Consider the following 18,816-nt stretch of genomic DNA (forward strand, 5'->3'; position numbering starts at 1 on the left):
ATGTTCAGCATCCTTCAGTAACTTTGAGAGGAAATTTATGCTGTGCTGCTTGCCATGTGTGACTAACATAGCAATGGGGTTGATTTTCAGCTCTTGTTATGTGCCCTCTCCTCAAAAAGTGCTGTACAACAACAGTTATTAGTGGCAAAAATAATAATCGCCACTCTAATTTTTGTTATTAGTTACATGGAATTATAGGACATTATTTAACATTGGCTCTTGCCCATAAAAATTGTAATTGTCCCTCAAAATACAAATCATACAATTAATTTTATGTCTAAGCAAGACTGCTAAGCCAGATTTATTAGGATTAGCCCACTTTAAGGGAAGACATGAAGCTTCATAAATCTTATATTGCTTATGCAATATATAAACACTAATTTTATATCAAATATCTGACGACATTAACAACCTTTTTAGTGTGTCAAAGTAGATGTCACTATCAAAGAGCAATTATTGAATATATTCCTCAAAATATGAGAAAAAGAAAACCTTAACGGTAAAATACAGATAAATGTCTTCTTGGCTACCACCATTGCACTGATTAGACACTAATTCCAGAATAATTAAAAACTTATGTTGTGGTATATAAATATAATATATCAGAATTATATAAGTCTAGTAATAGCTATTTCTTATTTAATATTGTCCTTCCATAGGCAATTGAAGCAGAAAAGTGTACAGACCTTTATTCATGCTTATAGAGTTCAGCGTAAGATAACCAAATTGTGATGAAAAGCACTCTCGTGCCTGAACAGCATGGCATATATTAATATATAGGCAGCATGGTACTTCTGACATCTTCTAATCAAACTGTTCTCTGTTTTCAAAATATTTAGATATTTAAAAAAATGTGGTGTCAGGTGCTTTAGTTAGACTGATGTCACCTAATAAGCTTTATTGGAATTCAAAACATGGCTTTTTCACATACCTTTAATCATTCTCTGAGTACAACACACATATGAATCTTTTGTAACAATAAATAAAGGAAATCATTTCCGAAGGTGGTGCATGTTTATTAAGGATTCACAATCCCTTCCATTAGCAACTGTAAGTATATTTCTCTGAATTTGTGTTGGGGAAGTTAATGCCCCAAAATCAGCATTTTCCACAGCAGCCCCATGGATGGTGCTCAGCCAAAGGCACAGCTGTTTGAGCAGCTCTTTGTGCGGGTTACCAGGGAATGCCCACAGAAAGCCTGTTTGTGTGCTTCTCTGGGGGAAGGGCTTCTGCACATGCACTGAAATGTATTTTCTGCTCATGTTGTACTATCTCCTTCCAAGTTTTGAATCTCCTGGCAGATTTTTATACTTCCTGATGACCTCATCATTATCATATAAAACATGACTTGAAGAAAGAGAAAACAGGTGGAGGCTCAATTTTAGTGCTTCCCATTCTGCCCTCACTGCTCCTTCCCACCAGGCTGCCCTCCTTTTCCTCCTCCCTCCCCACTTCAGTTACCCGACAAAAACCAACAAGTGAAAAACTAACCAAGGAAATGTTTCATAAGAAAAAAGTCCATGGCACCCTCTCCCTGACGCACACACATACAAAAGGCAGCCTTAGTAATAACCACAACCATCCAGTAAATCAAAAAAATCAAACATAAAGAACATACAAAAGTGTGAACTGCTAAACTGCGATATTCAGTTAGTTCTTGGAAGAACAGTTTTAAAATAAGTAGGGTTGACATTTGATTAGAAAGAGACACTTTTTCTTTCTCTTTTTTCTTTCTCTTTCTCCTCCTTTTCCCCCCTCTTTCTGTCTTTTTTTTTTACTAGAAATGAATTATATTTGGAGCTCACTGGAGCATAGATAAATGCAAGCTAACATATTTTTAACTTGATTACATTCTGCAGTGATGTATAGAGGCACATAGCTACAGTAAGTGATTCCATGGAGAGAGAGGGGGAGGGAGAGAGGGAGGGAGGGGAAAGCCCTCTGCGAATATGATAAGGAAAGCTGGGATGAATTGTGGGCTCTGTTCTCTGTTATCCAAGGGTGGCTAGCTGCTGCTGCACTAAAGGCCTTTATTCCCTGCCTGTGGGAAAGTGGTGGGCGAAGGCTACGTTCTCAGTTACACTGCACATGCAGATTTTAATTAGCTGGATTAAAAACAAGACCGTATCATGTCCTTTAGCAGTATTCTATCTAGAAACAAAAGATTTTCTTTCCTGGCTTCTGCAAGCAGCACAGTACAGCATTAATAAAAAAAAGGTCATGGCAGTTCAAGATGAAAGGTCACACATGATAGAAACTCTATGTGAGGGGGACATCATGTTTATCTCTGTGATAAAGGAGCTCTGTCCAGGCAGGTCAGCATGCCGTGCCTCAGCAATAGGAAAATATAAACATATGGAGTGGATAGATGGTGGAATGGGAAGTTTGGAAAAGTGAGTTCAGTTGTGGAAGTACAAAAGGGCGGGGGGGGGGGGGGAAAAAGAGAACTGTTAGAGACAGAGTATAAGCTGAAAGGATACAGCTTTAAAACAGCCAAAGAGGGTCAAAAAGAGCCTGAGATGAAGCCTGGGGTGATGGCTGCAGAGCACAACTCAGAGCCTGTGCAGAGTGAATGAGCATCGAGCCAGCAGGCAGGGACTACCAGCCCAGGCCACTGGGCTACCTCCTTGCACACCGAAGCCCACTTACACAAGGGCAGAGCCTGCACCCTCCTTCCACAAAGAGACCATGGACTCAACCCTGGGTCAAGCTTCAAGCCTCTAATTCCAAAGCCTCCCCAGACTGAGTGCTTGGGCTGAAACTGGGGTTTTTATGTTTTATTTGGACCACCACAACTATTGTGTTGGGGGTTTGTATCTTACGGTCTTTTCTTTTCTTTTCTTTTCTTTTCTTTTCTTTTCTTTTCTTTTCTTTTCTTTTCTTTTCTTTTCTTTTCTTTTCTTTTCTTTTCTTTTCTTTTCTTTTCTTTTCTTTTCTTTTCTTTTCTTTTCTTTTCTTTTCTTTTCTTTTCTTTTTTTTCAGTGGGGAGCCAGGCTTTCCCTCAGTGAAGGCCAAAGGAATCTGCATGTACTTCCAAAGGAGAGTTAGCAGCTCTCTAACCAGCAGCCTCCAAGGCTTTGCCCTGGAATGTACTGAGCTCTTTCAACACCACCGTTATCAGTAGGAGGGAGATGCAAGCCCTCCTCAGTTTCTCACAAGATCAGACTGCAAAAATAAACACATTCTGGCCTTACAAACCTTAACTGATGCACTGGTCTCAGTGGGCCTGAGTAGAGCCACTACCATACGCAAGCATCCATGGGAGAGTGCTTCAAGATTGAGGGGCAAGACGGAAAAGGGAAGGAAAAGGGAGGCAGAATTAGATAAAGTCAAATGTTCCTCCTCTGTTTTGCCATACTTCCTGCTTTTCAAAATCCAGCTCAGTAAAGAATACCAATTTCTGAGTATATCATTCTGGGCAACAGCTTGTTCTTTGCTTCATAACATTTTCATTAAATAAGGTTTGCACAGCCTGGGCCAGGTATGACAATGCACGTGTAAGGCTCTACAACCTCCTTTATAAGACTGATCCACGAATAGATAATTAAGAAACAGTCTTTTTACCCAAAAAGGAACACAGGGTAAAAGTACACAATCAAGCTCTAATAGTTCAGCAAGGTGCTGCACATCTAGTGACCACATTAATTAGGAGCACACTCAGCCTGCAGCAAACTTGAAGCAAAATATGTATTGCCTTAAATGTTGTTGAAATCAGTACTTGTCAGCTTCAGAAATTCAGTATGGCTGAGCTCTAAGAAAAGTAAGGGCTAGTGCTGGAAATTAGAAACCTTCTGGATAAAACAATACAGTCTTTTTCATTCAGAGCAACAATTGAGGATAGTAGTTACCTACCAAACTGATAACGCAATGATTAAATTGTCCCAATTCTGCTGTTGCTGAGATCATTGGAAAATCATGGTTTAATTCAATACAACTTGGTAATTTTCTGTAACCTCAGTAATACAGCATGGCCTAATACAATAATTTTGTATGATGAGCTTTTTAAAACTACTCAGCCTTCACAGCCTTCACTTATCTTCAGAATAGAGAAAAAGATTCAGGCATGAATTGCCTGATTCTGATTTATGTTGCTGAAGGCAGAAGTATAACACAGTACTGTGAAGTACAGTGTTCCATGGGATAATTGGGGTAACACTGCACAGAGTTAGCTCTAGAAACACAGAACACGAGCTCTGCAAACTACCTCACACTGTATGAAGGACACATCAGGCTTATCCAAACCCACCCCCAGTGCTCTGACTTTGAAAGGATCCTGATATAACAACATACTCATGTCCTTTTTGCAGGGTTTAAAATAAATTGCCTTCTCAGACATATGAAATAAGTTGCCACAGAAATCAAAGGGAGTTGTATGTTCACATCAGTTTAGCATGCTTGTGTGACCACAAGCACCTGGTGTGTTTGTGTCTCAACACCTCATTGCTTTTTACCCCTTTATCCAAACAGGGCACTGATCACATTGCTCAAAGCCATAGGAGATCCTTTATCAGGGAAGAGAGCTGAAGCTGGCTTTTCCAGAAGCTCAGCTTGTGTGAAAAACCTCTTGGTAGTTCAAAACTAAAAAGTTTTGTGCAGGAAACAACCCAATTTTATTATTCTTTGAGATTTCAAAAATTTTCAGTGCTCACTTGGTAAAAAGTAAAATGAGAAAAAGAATCCAAATGTGAAGGAGGTGAACAACCTAATAATTATACTTCTCAGCAGCTTCTGGTCACTGAGGCTAGTAGGGGTTTCCTGTTGACTCCTGGCAGAATTACTGAGGCTTCCCTCTGGAACTAAATAAACTAAACAAGACCAGCAAGGCATGAGCCTGAAACCATCCATAGTACTAAACTGGTCCCTGGCATGGTTTTGGTGCAAGCCTGCTAATGCTCTTCCAGACAATGCCAAGCACAGCTTGGGTATTGACCCAGGTCAGGCACCAGCCATCTCCAATAGATGTTTTGGATGTGGCCACTGTGATTTGGAGGGCAAGAGAGTTTAGCTGCATGGATTGAAGCTCTTTCATGCCAGTTGGCCTCCAGGAAAAGTCTCTGACTAATTTTGTTTAATAGTTTAGATGTAGTCAATGTGTCCAGGTCTTCCTTTCCTTCCAGTCTTGATGAAGCCAGCAGTCAGTGCTTCCAAGCTTTGGCAGTGTGACATGGCCTTCAGCAGGGTGACAGAAGTGACATGAGTTGATCACGCAGCTCTCTAAAATGCAACAGAGTTCATTATATTTTGAAGAAAAGCTGACCATGCAGCTCTCTGAAATGCAACAGAGCTCATTATATTTTAAAGAAAAGGGAGTGGATCAAAACAGACCTAGAAGTAATAAAGAAACAAAAACAGAAAATTATACAAACAATTGAAAAATGAATAGGCTAATTAGTTTCAATTAATTTGGGGCTATTTCTCCATTGCTGTAAAGCTGTCTGCACAATAAATAAATAAATTTACAGTATATTTTAATAAATACAAACTGTTATATTATGTAAATCCCAGGTACACTGTTAACAACATTAAAAATAGAAAGCATTACTTTAAGTATAACACAACCTGGTAGGTTCCAGATGGAAGGAAACATTTTTAAACAAAGACCTTCTAGTTTAAAGCAATAATCATCAACATGAGGCTTATATATAGTGTGTGGCAGCTGTAACAACATTCATATCTCAGTGTGCCTGGTCTTAGGCAGAGCAAGGGAAGTGCTGAAAACAGTAGCATTCCTCATGGATCTGCTCCAGATCCCACAGAAGTCTGAGATCTACACTCCATGCTTGCTTTCACACTTGGGCAGCACAGCTAATGTTGAGCAAACAGACCACAGCTATGTGGCTCTCCCAGCAAGCCAGGCACATAAGAAAAAAAATCTGTTCCCTCCCTAAAGTCAGGATTTGGGCAAGGGGGAGGAAGACAAACACAGAAGTGGCACTACAGGTACCTGGTTCTCTCAGCAGGGTCTGTCTTGCGCTGACCCTGACAAATGTAACAGCCTAGAGGCCCCCCAAGACCTATTGAGTAAATAACCACAGTGGAAGTTGTTTTTTGGGGGGAGAAAGGGAAGAATGGTTTTATTTATTATTATCATTAATATGATGTTGCAAAACATTGCCCCTGCTAGAAATAATCATAACAAAATATCAAATCATCAAAATGAACATGAGTCTTGGGCTCACCTGGCTTACATGCTCTGGAAAAGTTATTAGTTTAAAGTTTCTGCTGCTGGGAACTGAGAAACAATGCCATCTCTCAGGAAACAAATCCTTCTTTTTAATGCTGCTCTGCCTTCCTGATGTTCCTACCGCGCTTCAGATTATGTTAAGGGGAAAGAGAAGAGAGCTGATCTCTTCTCCAAAGAACATGGCCATTGCACTGGATAAGAAGACAAGGGCTGGCTCACAAGGAAGATCATTCTACAGCTCCCCAGTGACAGACTAAGGACTGTGAAAAGTGAACTCTGGCAATTTAAGCAGTACACCAGACAGACATCAAAAGCACATGTGCTCTTCCATATCCTCAGCCTACACAAGCTAAAGATCCTAAAGGAGAACTCCAGCAGGCAAGGTTGTATCTGCCTAGCAGTGAAGCAGACTGAAAGTTTACTGTGTTCACCTTGCTTAGCTTTCCCACTGTATTTTGTGTCAACATGAGTCAAGCTAACAGCACAGATTCTCATTGCTTGATCAGATGCATTCACTCAGAAGTTTTTTTCCTGCCTGCTCTACACTAGGAAGTCAATATGAGGTGAGAAGCAGCACAGGAGACCTCCTAAGGTGGTGCACATTAAACTGAAGAAATGGTAGCCCATTGTGCGCAAACTTACAATCACACTTAGGAGAGATGACAGGAGATAAACTAATTTCCAAGTCATGCCTAAAATTACTAATTCTATGTGTTTAGTTGCTGGGCTTCTGTTTTTAAATTTAACAGCATTTTTTAATTTCAGTTTTATGGTATCTGTTCCAACCAAAATTACACACAAATATGGACTTTGTAAACCTCTGACCTATATTTCTGATCTGAAACCCCAGGATTACCTTGGTTAGTAACAAATCACTGGAGAAAAAAAAACCAAAAAACCAAACCTTTTAACCGATATTAAATGATAAAATAATGCCACAAATGAAAAACCAAAATAATTTTTGGAAAATGTGTTCTCTATGGATCTAGACTTAATAAAGATTTTCTTTAGGGCCTCAGACCTGATTCTACTGTGGCAAGCACAATGCAAAGACACTTTGCTCCCAAAGACCTGACACCAGCATTGCTATTGTGTAGCACAGCTTTAAACCTGCACTGAAGCAATGCTGTAAATCAGGACTCATTCCACCAAAGTCAATGGAGCTAAATGACCGTAAAAGTGGTGTGAGAGAGAAATCAGGTTGTTAACTTCTAAGTAGAGCTTGCACTTGTCTCAAAACCTGTGTTTGCTCAAGCTGTACTTTATTTATTCAGAGCGTAAAACGAGAGCCTCAAACTAGGAAATAAATATTTGATTGTAGTTGAGCTATGCTTGATATAACTTCATGATACTAAACTTTTAGCATAAACTTCTCAGCCCATATCCAATAATATTGCCTGAATTTGAATGGAGGTGTCTGATTCTAACCTCAAACAGAAACTTGCACCATCTTCTGACCACAGTCTAATGATATGAAAACCCAAAAGCAACTACAGGCTTCCTTCTTTGGCCTGGAAGGGAAACCTGACAAGGTTTCTCCAGAAACAAGAGAAATTACTTACCTCCCAAAGAGTGGTAGTAGATTGATTCTGGTTCTTTCTCTTGGAAAGAACTTAGCATTTCATGTTACACTACTATTGAAAACAGGAAACTGAGGCCAGGAACCAGAATCTCAGAACATCTACCATCCCCTCTACTTGTTGAATACTAGCTTTACTTTCTATTTTATTACTCAGAAGATAATTTTTGCCTAAATTTTCAATGGGATGAGGTGCATAATATTGACTATTGGCTCGCTGGAAGGGATTTCTTGTTCAAGAGCACTGAGGCACCTTCATTGCACTGTAAGTTCAAAACACAGGTATGAAATTTAGGCTGTCCTAAACTGCCTTGCAGAAGACATGAAATCCTCTGAAATCAGGTAATGAGACCCTATGAATCCACGGGCCATGAGAATAATTCCACCTTAAAATGGACCTCTAAACTCCATGTGAAAGTCTGCTCGCTGGCAGTCAGACAGCACACAGGATTTCAAGAGTCCTTTTGAAGGGAAGAATAACAATGTAGAGGATGCTCAGGGTGAATACTGAGCACATCTCTGACCCCCTCACCTCCAAAAGGGCATAGCAGAAGGACGAGAGATAAAACAGGGTGCAACAAGGATTATCTAACATGTAGAAAAGCTTCTCTACATGGAGGGTTTATGTGGCAGAGGTTTCCTTGGCTTGGAGAAAAAGATAACTGATGAGTAGATGGCATAAAATTATTAAAAATCAAGAAAGTATAAAGGAAAAAATTATTCAGCATTTCTTAGACAGGAAGCTAGGAAGACTTACTAGGAGGAATAGGACTTGCTAGACTAGGAAGACAAAGGAACACACAGGGTTTTTTTATACAGACACTCAGTGTTGTAAAGGGCAAAACTGTAAAAAAACCAAACAAAAGACAGTCAAATATACTCTGAAAAAAAGACTCATAAAGGGCTCCTGAACATGGAGATATGGATTCCTTCATTCTTCCTTTCTTTGCATGCATTTTGACGATGCTATCATCTCACTCTGTAGAGATTCCAAAGTCCATATAATTTGATTATTTTTTTAAAAAATTAATTATATTCCACACTGGCCAAGGTTATATATTAAGATAGCAGTTTTACATACATATTCAAAGGAAAAATTATTAACTACATATTAAGAAACTGGCACATCCAGATCTGGATTTCAAATTCTTAAATGTTCAGAGGTATCTGGAACATATTTAATGATTCGTGTAATTAGCTATATGTCGTGTAGTAATTTAATACATATCAGGGAGTATGTGCAAAATTGTTCAGCATGGAGCTCCTGATTTCTGATTTCCAGCTACACTGTACATTAAGGTATTTGTTCATGCTTTTTGGGTTTGGCCCTTGTGAGGGTAGTGCAAAATCGTGATAAAAGAGCCATCAAAAATTGTGAAGAAAAAAAATCAAAGAAAATACATTTCGGGTTTTTCTGCTTTTCATTTTCTTTTTCTTTTTTCTTCAGTCAGAGATCCCAATGAGCAAAGGTAAGACCAGAGCTTTTGCAACACCAGCCCATAAGCCTCTGTCACTGCACAGAGGGGAGGAAGATGTTGGACAGGAAAGGGAGTAAGCCCTGGCCAGGGTCAAGCAGGTCCATTTCAAGGGTTTCACTGAACTTGCACCCTGGCTGCCAGGCTACCCTTGCACAAAATTCCCTTTCCAAGCTATTTCAGTTTCTGTTTTCCCCAGGTGTTATGGAGCTTTCTGTTTTATCACAGGGTAAATCTGGGTTTGGCAGATACCAAAAAAAAAAAAAAAAAGTGCATTTCATTTTGTCTGGGAAATGTAAACATCATCCACCCAGCAAGCACTACCAGTTAGTGTAACAGCAGAGAAAGCTCTGGTCGAAATCTGGATTTCGCCTCCTGAGTGGAACATACAGATGAAAAAAGTAAAATACTTTGAAAAGGTTCATTTACCTTGCTGGCACAAAGACCTCCTTTACTTTATTTTGTGGCATCTTAAGGATTTCAATTCCCTTTTTTGATTACATTAAAAAAAAAAAAAAGATGCTACTTCGTAAAAAAAAGCATCAAACTCTAAAAGCATTCAGAGAGGGAGCAGTAGTTTTAGCCTTCTGTTTGTGCAATTCCAATAGGTGTATTTAAATGTAAATGCTACCCTTTCACCCTTGAGCCACCTATTCTTGCAGCCAGCAGAAAGAGAGCATTCATGGTATAATGTCTTTATGAGGACAGATCTTATACTTAATTTCTCATGTGAATCCAACTCTTTTATAACACATTTTTGTGAGATTAAAAGAACAATATTAGTCTAGTGGCTCAGCAGCCAGACCACTGCTCTGTCACATGGGAGACATGGGTTCAAAGGGATGGCAGGCAACTGTGCTGGGAAGTGCTTGATGGAGACTGCAGCCACGGAAAGATTCAGTCCTGCACTCTCACAGAATTGTTTAACTTCACATTATCTCCTCCCTCGGGCCAGACAGAGCCTCTCTCCCTCCAGCTTCTTACTGGAAACCATCCAGCTGCTGCTCCCTTACACAGAACTATTAGAAGTGTCTGAGACCCCAGCTCTCTAAACAATTTGCGTTAGCCTGCATTTGCACAGCAGGGAGGGTTTTCAAGAAGGAGAAGGGACTTTGAGGATGCATTTCCAGACAAAGTCCCTTTGCCTGCCCAGTTTTCCTTGGTGCCCACGCACTGAGTCCCAGTGTGTTGGGTTATCTGTGCTCGTGGCATGGCTGCACTGCACAGCTCATGAGCACAAGGCACCCCAGACTCTGAGCAGAGGCACGACGTGCTGATAAGAGTGACAGAGCAGCTCAAATCCTGTTATGTCACAGAACCAAGGGAGCCCTAAGTGCTCTGTATTAGGAGATTTATTTCTTGAGTGGGGAAAAACCTCAGTTCATTTTGGCCAAACAAGCTGAAAAATAAATTATTTAAGTACAGGCCAAGAAAACTGTATCTTGCTTTGTCCCTATTGGATCAAAATAAGGTGTAATCTTTTTTCCAAATATTCTTTTTGCCTCAGTCTGGAACATAGTTACATGTGACAGACATTAGACTTTGGCTTCATGGCACCTCCATGCAAGAATAAATGCATTTTGGAGCATGGCCCTAAAGCAGCTGCAAGACAGCTGTACTGTGCACCGGTGTATGTTCAGCCCTCCTGATTAGTAGAATTATTATTCTTTTTGTGGTGCTTCTCAGAGGACACAGTGATAAGGGGTCTTTGTGCAGAGTGACACTCAAATGCTTAACAATATGATATTTTTCTCCTTGGTTATTACAGCCCAAGCACAAGCCATGCTACTTTCTCACTCTTTAGCAGCTCTGTGGTGCAAGACAGAGAGCTCTGTGTGTGCCGCAAGCACCAGCACCAATGTCAGGCATCCCACTTACTTCCCTCACTTCCCCTTCCCTTGATAGAGAGCATATGTTTCATTGTGGCACCAAGTACAGGAAAACTGAGGGGAAATAGCCTATTATTTTAGAAGGTGCAGGACCAAGCACCTGGAACAGTGAAATACTTGGAAAGCACTTCAGTAAATGTTTTAGGCTGTAATATATTAAACAATTAAGAGGTGTTGGTATTTCTCTGCTCAAGGGCATTTAAAACAGGGAAGTCCCCTTTAAAGGCACCAGAGTGGAATGTATATGGTCATGCTCTTTAAAACAAAAACTACCTAGTTTTTCCCCCTCCTTTCAGAAAAATGTCCAAATTTCAGCTGACTTGCTCTTTCAGCAGAGGAAATGAAGCCAGATTATTTTAATGCTGCTAAAGAATAGAATTAGTTACCTTGAGAGCTCCATTCAGGTAATTTAGAAAATTGTTTTGCTAATAACCTTAATGCATTGCTTGTGTACCCAGGACTGTCAGCCCTACAGGTTACTACAGGTTAATCAGTAAATTGCTGATACCAGCTATAACCAATCCTTAAGAAATCTTGTATCTCCTAAAGTCTTTACTTCAATTTTCCTGACCACAATACATCGGTCGCTATGCAACACCAAATTAGAATGAAAGAATAAGAACCTAATACTGACAATTCTTAGCCAAGCACACAGTCAAAATTAAGTGCAGTTAATGAATGCTTAGTTAATTCTTAGAAAGCTCTTCTTCATGCCCTTTATAGCACAGTGAAATGCAAGTTCTTTTAGACAGGTACACAAAGAGAGACATGCTTACACACACATACATGCCCCACACATAGCCTACATACACATATACACATATAGATAAATTCCAAATAGACAAGCTCTAGGAAGCTTTATAAGAGAAACAAGAAAAAATTACCTACTGGTCTCTATAACACCAACAAGTGCACAAATTCTCTGGAAAAACTTCAGAATTGTCTGTTCAAGTATTTTCTAAGATTGTGTTAGCAATCATTTTCACTAAAATAGTTTTCTGACAAAAAACAAAAAAGATTACTTGATAGAACCTAAAAATTGTTAACAGAGGAAAATGCCTGCTTCAAGTTTCTTGTAAGAAAATAAATACAGGAATTGGCAACTTCTGTGCAGTTTTAGTTCCGAAAAAATTATGTCAGGCTTTTGCTTTATTTACTTATCTCAGGGCAGCCTGTCAGATTAACAAGAAGAAAAAATGTATTAAAACTTAGTGAGTTACTGGAATCTTCTGGAACTGAAAAGTATACAGATGGTCTGCAACATATTTGTATAGAAGATGCTCAATTGTTGATGGGTTCCCAACTATTATAGCGGCGTGGTGAGGAGGCAGATACTGGGCAGTGAGCACTGAGCAACTGTTGTCACTGAGCCTTCCCCTCTTGGCTGCATCCCCACTTGCCCAACGAGCAGTTTTGGTCTCCCAGAGCAGAGACAAAGGTTGCTTTGGAGAAGCCGGGAAGCCTAAGAACACCATGTAGATTTAGGACTGGATAGGCGGTATTGTGCGGAGGCCATGCCCATTACTCATCCGCTGGCAACGAGCTCTCTTCCTTTTGTCTGGAAAGACGGTAAACTTTCAATGCCATCTGAAAACAGAAGGCCTTTCACAGAGTGCAAGAACTCTGCCATCTCAATCATGTGAAAATATTGTAAACACTTTCCCAGCCCCCATTCAGCTGTCCAAAAAGCAGAGCTAGAAAACACCAAACAAAACAGGAAGGAAAGAAAAGGGTGTGCATTGCGCACTTTGGTTTAATTTATATTTTTTACTCTGAATAGGAATTTTTCTTGGAATTTTCTTTTTTTTTTCCTTAATGTTAATGAACAGGGTTAAGTAGCTATTATGGAGAAAAGGCAGTTAAAAGCCTATTCTATGTTTTATTTAGAAGAGAAAAAAAGGGTCCAGTGCCCAGTAGCTTCTCTCCAGCAGAGCAGCTCTCATATTTCCTTGCAGCCCCTGCAAGAATAGACTTCAAATGTGCTATGTGTGTGGGACTTGAATTTCTCTTCCATTACTTAGGTTGACCCACCGCTATGAACTTTTTCCAGGAGGGTCTTCTCCCCAAATATTTAAACATCACAAGTGCTGTATTACTGATATACCACAACATGTACAGAGTGGGAAGGGGTTCATGTTCACAAAGAAGAACATATTCAGAAAATACCCGCATGTCTGTGCATATAAATGTTTACATGTATATCAAACATACAATATACACAAAAGTATATGTGTGATTTGCACAAAATTCTTAAACTACTGGTACACCTTTTGTGTAGGTTGTGCTGGTGCACTAAACCCTTAACTCTGGACAGTTGTTTTCACAGGTATTTTCAGTGCATCACATAGTTATGTAAAAGTGATGTAACTCCTTGCTCAAAAAAGGTTGTGTTCATTCTGCTGAAGTCAGGGACTACTTGAAATTTCACAGTAACTTTGAACCATGGTAACACATTAGCACCACAACTCTTCACTATTTGAAGTGTGAGGTTTTCATTTAGATTAGTCAACTTAACACCAGAAAGGAAAAAAGGAAAACAGCTCTGCCGTTGGGAAATAGACTTTGTTCCTTTTTGTTCAGTTTGGTTCTGAGTCAATTCTGAACAGAGCATGAGTAGGTAAGCCTGGAGGTATTCCTGCTCCCTCAAAGGCACACACTCTGCTCCTAAACTAGGAAAGGGTCAGTTGTCATCAGTGACTTCCAGAGGGATCTGTCACTCCTATCTTATTTCTTATGAGTATTCAAAAAATGGTGCACACTGATGGAAATCAGTCCCCAACAGGACAGTGAGAACTGACAGCTTTAGGAGCACATCATGTACGGGGGGGCTCTTTTACCTGATTTCCCCTCACTCTCTGGGAATGCATAAGTAGGAAAGATGACTTTCTTACTTAAATAGACTGATATGAGTTTGAAGACCTGTTGTGCTATCCAAGACCAAATGTAAAAATGCAAAACAAGTGATGTGCGAGTCCATGAACATTTTAGCATGTTTGGTCCTCTGTTCCCATTGGGTGTATCAAATAGGCTGTCCTTTGACACCTCTTTGTGTGCAGGAGCCCATGTGCACAAGAAACAGAGATCTGGGAGTTCTCTGTGCTCTCGGATGTTCCTCAGGTCTCTCATAATGTTGATTTTGGTATCCCAGGCATCTTATAACTTTCTGCTCTGGCTTCTGCCCTACAAGAGGAAAGATTCAGAAATGCCTTTCCTTGTGCTAGCAATGCACTCGTTTATGCTGGCAAAACCAGCAACTACTTGTTAAGCTGACATTCCTGTTCCTGATTTAAGTAGATTCCAAGGACCATCATGCACAAAAATGCATGAGAAGTTATTACCAATTAGTGCCAGATGTGGCATATTGGGAGGGCAGGTTTTCCTTGCCACCTCTCAGTAGAGATATTATGCAGCAATATGGTCTATCTGATTCAGAAGTTCAGCACTTGAATTCTGTACTCCCCAAAAAAAGATCATATATTAGTGTGCTTAGGTAGCCACTTGTTTTTTCTATATACACCATGAGAACACATGATCATAGGTTAGGGAGTTAGGAAAAGTCGTTGCCAATAACTGAAGAAGGGCTTGATAAACTACCCAACATTATAAATTCTCAAATGCATTCCTTGGGACTGCCTTGCACATGCTATCTCAATACTCCCCTCCTTCCCTCTGCATTTTATAAAAAGAAGCTGCAATAAATTAGAATTTTATGAGACTCCAAATAAAAACCTTCACTAAAATTGAAAACAAGACATGGATGTAGAAGCATATGGAAAGTTTATGAGAGCAGAGGAAAAAAAAGTTATCCTAAGGCAATAAAAAACCTGTCTGACTCTTTCTTGGTCTTCACAAACCAAGAATTACTAGAGACAGATGAAGAAGTTTTGAACAATACAGTACTGGTACATCTTCCAGCAAAGAGACATTATAGTTTTTACTTATTGTTCTGATGCAAGGCAGCCTGGTAAGAATTACTCTAAGACACATTTTCTGAATTTCTTTACAAAATACTTCAAAGTTATATATGGAAATGAGATACCTTTCTGCTTTGATCCTTAGTATAAGGCTAACCAAGCAGAAGTGGCTTCCTGGTCTTTTATAAAGGTTTCTTTGGAACTAAACACTGCACCCTCTGAATTCTTGCACTAGCATTTTAACTATGTTGTGGGATAAAAGCAGTTTTGTTTAATTTATATTTTCATCTTTGTTCCAAACCGCAGAGTGATTAATTCTGGCCACTGTATACACAGTTTTACTCCGAATTCTTTTTTTTTTTTCCACTACTTCTCCCATCCTCACTACTCTCTGCTTCCAGAATGGTGTGGGTATGGGATTTTGTTTAGATAAATGATAGAGCAGCTATTAGGAATTGTTTTGTTTTATTTTTAAATACAATACTCCACATTCCAGACATTTCTACCAAACACAGTGGTTTGAAAATGAAGAACTGTGCAAGCAATGAAATTCGGGTCTGGTTCTATATCAAAAAATACTTTAAGGATTTTTAGATTTTTCCTCTCTAAAATGAGAAACTTCAGGGCTAAGTTATAGGGATATGCTTAACATCTTATGTTAGAAGTGAGAATCCTGTAGTACATTTTGTTCTTTGAAAATAAATGCAGATTCTGCGCTCAGTGCCCAAATAAAGCCTCTGAACTGCTAATTTTGATTTATAGAGGATACAAATTATAACCCATAACAGACAATATTATATTGGCTTTTGTGAAATTGCTAAAAGTTGTAGCCATTAAATTATCCTTGTTCCTGATACCCAGTTAAAAATTAATTCAAAGTGTGTGCAAGTGTGTGCAATGGGCGGCAAGGATTGCTCATCATGTCACATCCTTCAGCTGCCAAAAGTAGAGAAATTCTGGAACGAAGGTGAGAAAACAAAGTCGAAGGCATCCCATATCAGAGTGGGAGAAGTGTTTGTACAGAATAGACAAGCTCATGGTCTGGGGAGGTGGTGTTTCTACAGAGAAGCTGTAGAAGCTGCCCAGGGCTCTGTGCCCATAAGAGTCACTCCATCTTGGAAACAAGAATGTATGTAAACATCATAGAAAGAAACATCTGAAGGCACCTGGGGGTTTGCCCCTTCCTTTAGATACAATCTTACTGAAACTCAGGAGGCCTCTCCTCAGTGCTGTGACTTAAGCAAACACCATGGAAACATCATTCTCTCAAAAGAACACCAAATAATATTGCGACACAAAATTCATTAAGAGCTCTTGTTAGCGTGGTACCTTGCAGAAGTTGGGAAGAATTAAGATTCTTGGGTCTTCTTCTACATTAGAGAGGAGAGATGATGAGAGAGGAGAGACGAGATATTCAGACCTTCAATAGGATTGTGCCCAACTTCTATTTAATTAGTTTTTAATGTCCTTTGATTCTTTTTCTATTCAGCCCAATCCCTGGTTTTCTGTGTGCAGTCCCACTGACTCATTCAAGACACTCTCCTCTGGTACTTGCAGAGATGGAAGAATATCACAATTTTCAGATATTGAACAAGATGCATAATTATTTAAAGGTGGGCCTATAAACGCAGCTACTGAATAAATACAAACTCTTTACACCTTTCTTTATGCCATAAAGGACAAAATCACACAATTCTACAAGAATTGATGTCAGGGATTTGAGAACAATGACAAAAAGTTCATTTTCTCTTTATTTATTACAATAGCTGTAACAAATTCTGACCTTTTTTTCTTTCAGAGACCATTCCTAATAATTACTCTTTCACTCCAATTATTTTGCCACACAAAATACTCATACCTAAATACTGCAAAAATTAAGAGCATCACAGGGAAAATCAAGCAGTCCTGGGGGTCTCCTAAGATCTTCTGGATGACAATCCCAAGCAAAGGCAGAAACCCCTCTGAAGCACGGTGCCTAGCTAGAGCTCACACCTTTCAACAATAATTGTAATAAGTGGCCACGAGCCCCTCCCTGAGGCACACAGCTCTGGGTGGGTCATAAGGGACCACCACCCCATTCATGTCTAAGGAGTCTCCCAAAAGGAGGGTGGCTAGAAGTTGGTCATTGTGGACAAATTCCACAGTTTCCCAAGGTAAATCCTGACTTTATTCTCTCCACACAGTTCACGTTACCTGCTGCCCCAAACATCTCTATTTCCCCCGCTCTGTACAAGAGCTGTAAGACAAGTCTAAACACAGCTGTCAAGTTCTAAAATCAGCATCAAAGCTCCGTAAAAGCAAGAGGGGAAAACAATATGCTTTGTTAAACAATACTGCCTCAGATCTCAAAGGGTTATACAACGAAAGTAATACCCCCTTTGAGTTCTGTCTGTGGCAAGCATTACCTAACATCCTCAGTCAGAACCCCACAGTTTATGAGGTGATGAGAAAAGAATACAGCTCCCTCTTGTCAGTAGGACATCTCCACTGCCCTGCAGGAAATTTTCTTGCTATATTTCTGATGTATTGAATCTTCTAGACATTAGAAAAGCAAAACATGCACTGCACTCTGGAGCCGTCACCTCTCTTGGTCAGTTCATAGGTTTGGCAAGGTCAAAGCAAACACTCTTTTACATCATAAGCCCTACCTTTAGGCTGTTTTACTCCTCCACAGGAACCCAAAAGAATTAAAACAGGTTTAACAAACCAGAAATAGAAATATTTATGTTTGAAAACATTGGTATTTCTAAACATTTCTCATTTCTTCCCTTTCCCACTGATACCAGTTCCCAGTCTTGGAGCCATGTGAAGTGGCTTAAAAGTTACTTCTCAGGGGAAAAAAAAGTTTGCCTGCTAAATCACCCCACACAAATAATTAAGGCTTTCTGCTGCACTACAGGTATTAAAACTACCACTGTGTATGTGTATATATAACATGTATTTATGTATTTGTGTGTTACATATTCATTTTGTCCTATACAAGTCAGCTTTCTTTTTTCTTTTTTAGTTTTATATACAACAATTTTTATGCTTAGTATGAATCCTCATGATGGTTTTATATGATCATCTTTTTAATGTAAGCTACTGAATTCAGCAGTTCGTTAATACCCTGATCTCAGTATATTCCTTTAAACTCCAGTAAAGATGCAGAGTCCCCTGAACAGCTTTTATTGGGAAAATCCATTTCTCCTCTCAGCTAAGCAGGGAGACAAGCTTAGAGCTGACATAAGAGACACACAGTGCCTGCTTTTCAGGAATCTGAGGTGAGCCTGGTCCTCTCCAGAACCTCCCTAATGCTTTTCTGGGAAGTACCCTGAGCCACTGTGCTGGCCCAGAGACAGCAGGCTCACAAAGAAAAAAAGTATGTTGAATGGCACAAGGGTTTTTTAAACATCCAAATGAACAGGTGAGTTGCACAACTTTTGGCCCTAAAGGGTTTCTAAGTGGGCAAACCAACCTCAACATTTGCTCATGCAGCAGGATGGATGCAGCCATGGGAGGAGTGAGAGGCATTTTACAGTCCAGGCAGGAAGAATGTTGGGATTTTGGCTGGTCTTCAATAAAACAAAATTGAAGGAATAAGGGGAAAGGGATCACTTTTCTCTTGGTACAAAATAGCTACTGTATGGTGTGACATTTCAAAGTCTACCCTGAATGAGCATCCCGGGCCATCAGCCAAATAAATGTGATTTGTGTATTCTAGAATTTCACCAAAATTATTCTTTCCATTCATTCTGTTTCCATTTCCAATTTCTTCCCCAGTGAGGGGCTGTGA

The 18,816-nt window shown here is 39.7% G+C and overlaps 1 long non-coding RNA gene across 7 annotated transcripts in view; it reads right to left on the minus strand.

Annotated features, from left to right (window-relative positions):
- Positions 1-2,961: 2,961 nt before the first annotated feature.
- LOC108449236 overlaps positions 2,962-18,816 on the minus strand; it is a 63,585-nt gene continuing 47,730 nt past the window's right edge. For 5 of the 7 annotated variants that reach the window (XR_001865387.1, XR_001865385.1, XR_001865382.1 and 2 more), the window contains one exon: positions 2,962-5,325. This is a non-coding gene — a long non-coding RNA (uncharacterized LOC108449236). The remainder of the gene's footprint in view (positions 5,326-18,816) is intronic. The other 2 variants (XR_001865383.1, XR_001865388.1) reach the window with 1 other exon arrangement.

The sequence above is a fragment of the Corvus brachyrhynchos genome, unplaced genomic scaffold, assembly GCF_000691975.1.
Source record: "Corvus brachyrhynchos isolate BGI_N302 unplaced genomic scaffold, ASM69197v1 scaffold258, whole genome shotgun sequence".
Classification (NCBI taxonomy): domain Eukaryota; kingdom Metazoa; phylum Chordata; class Aves; order Passeriformes; family Corvidae; genus Corvus; species Corvus brachyrhynchos.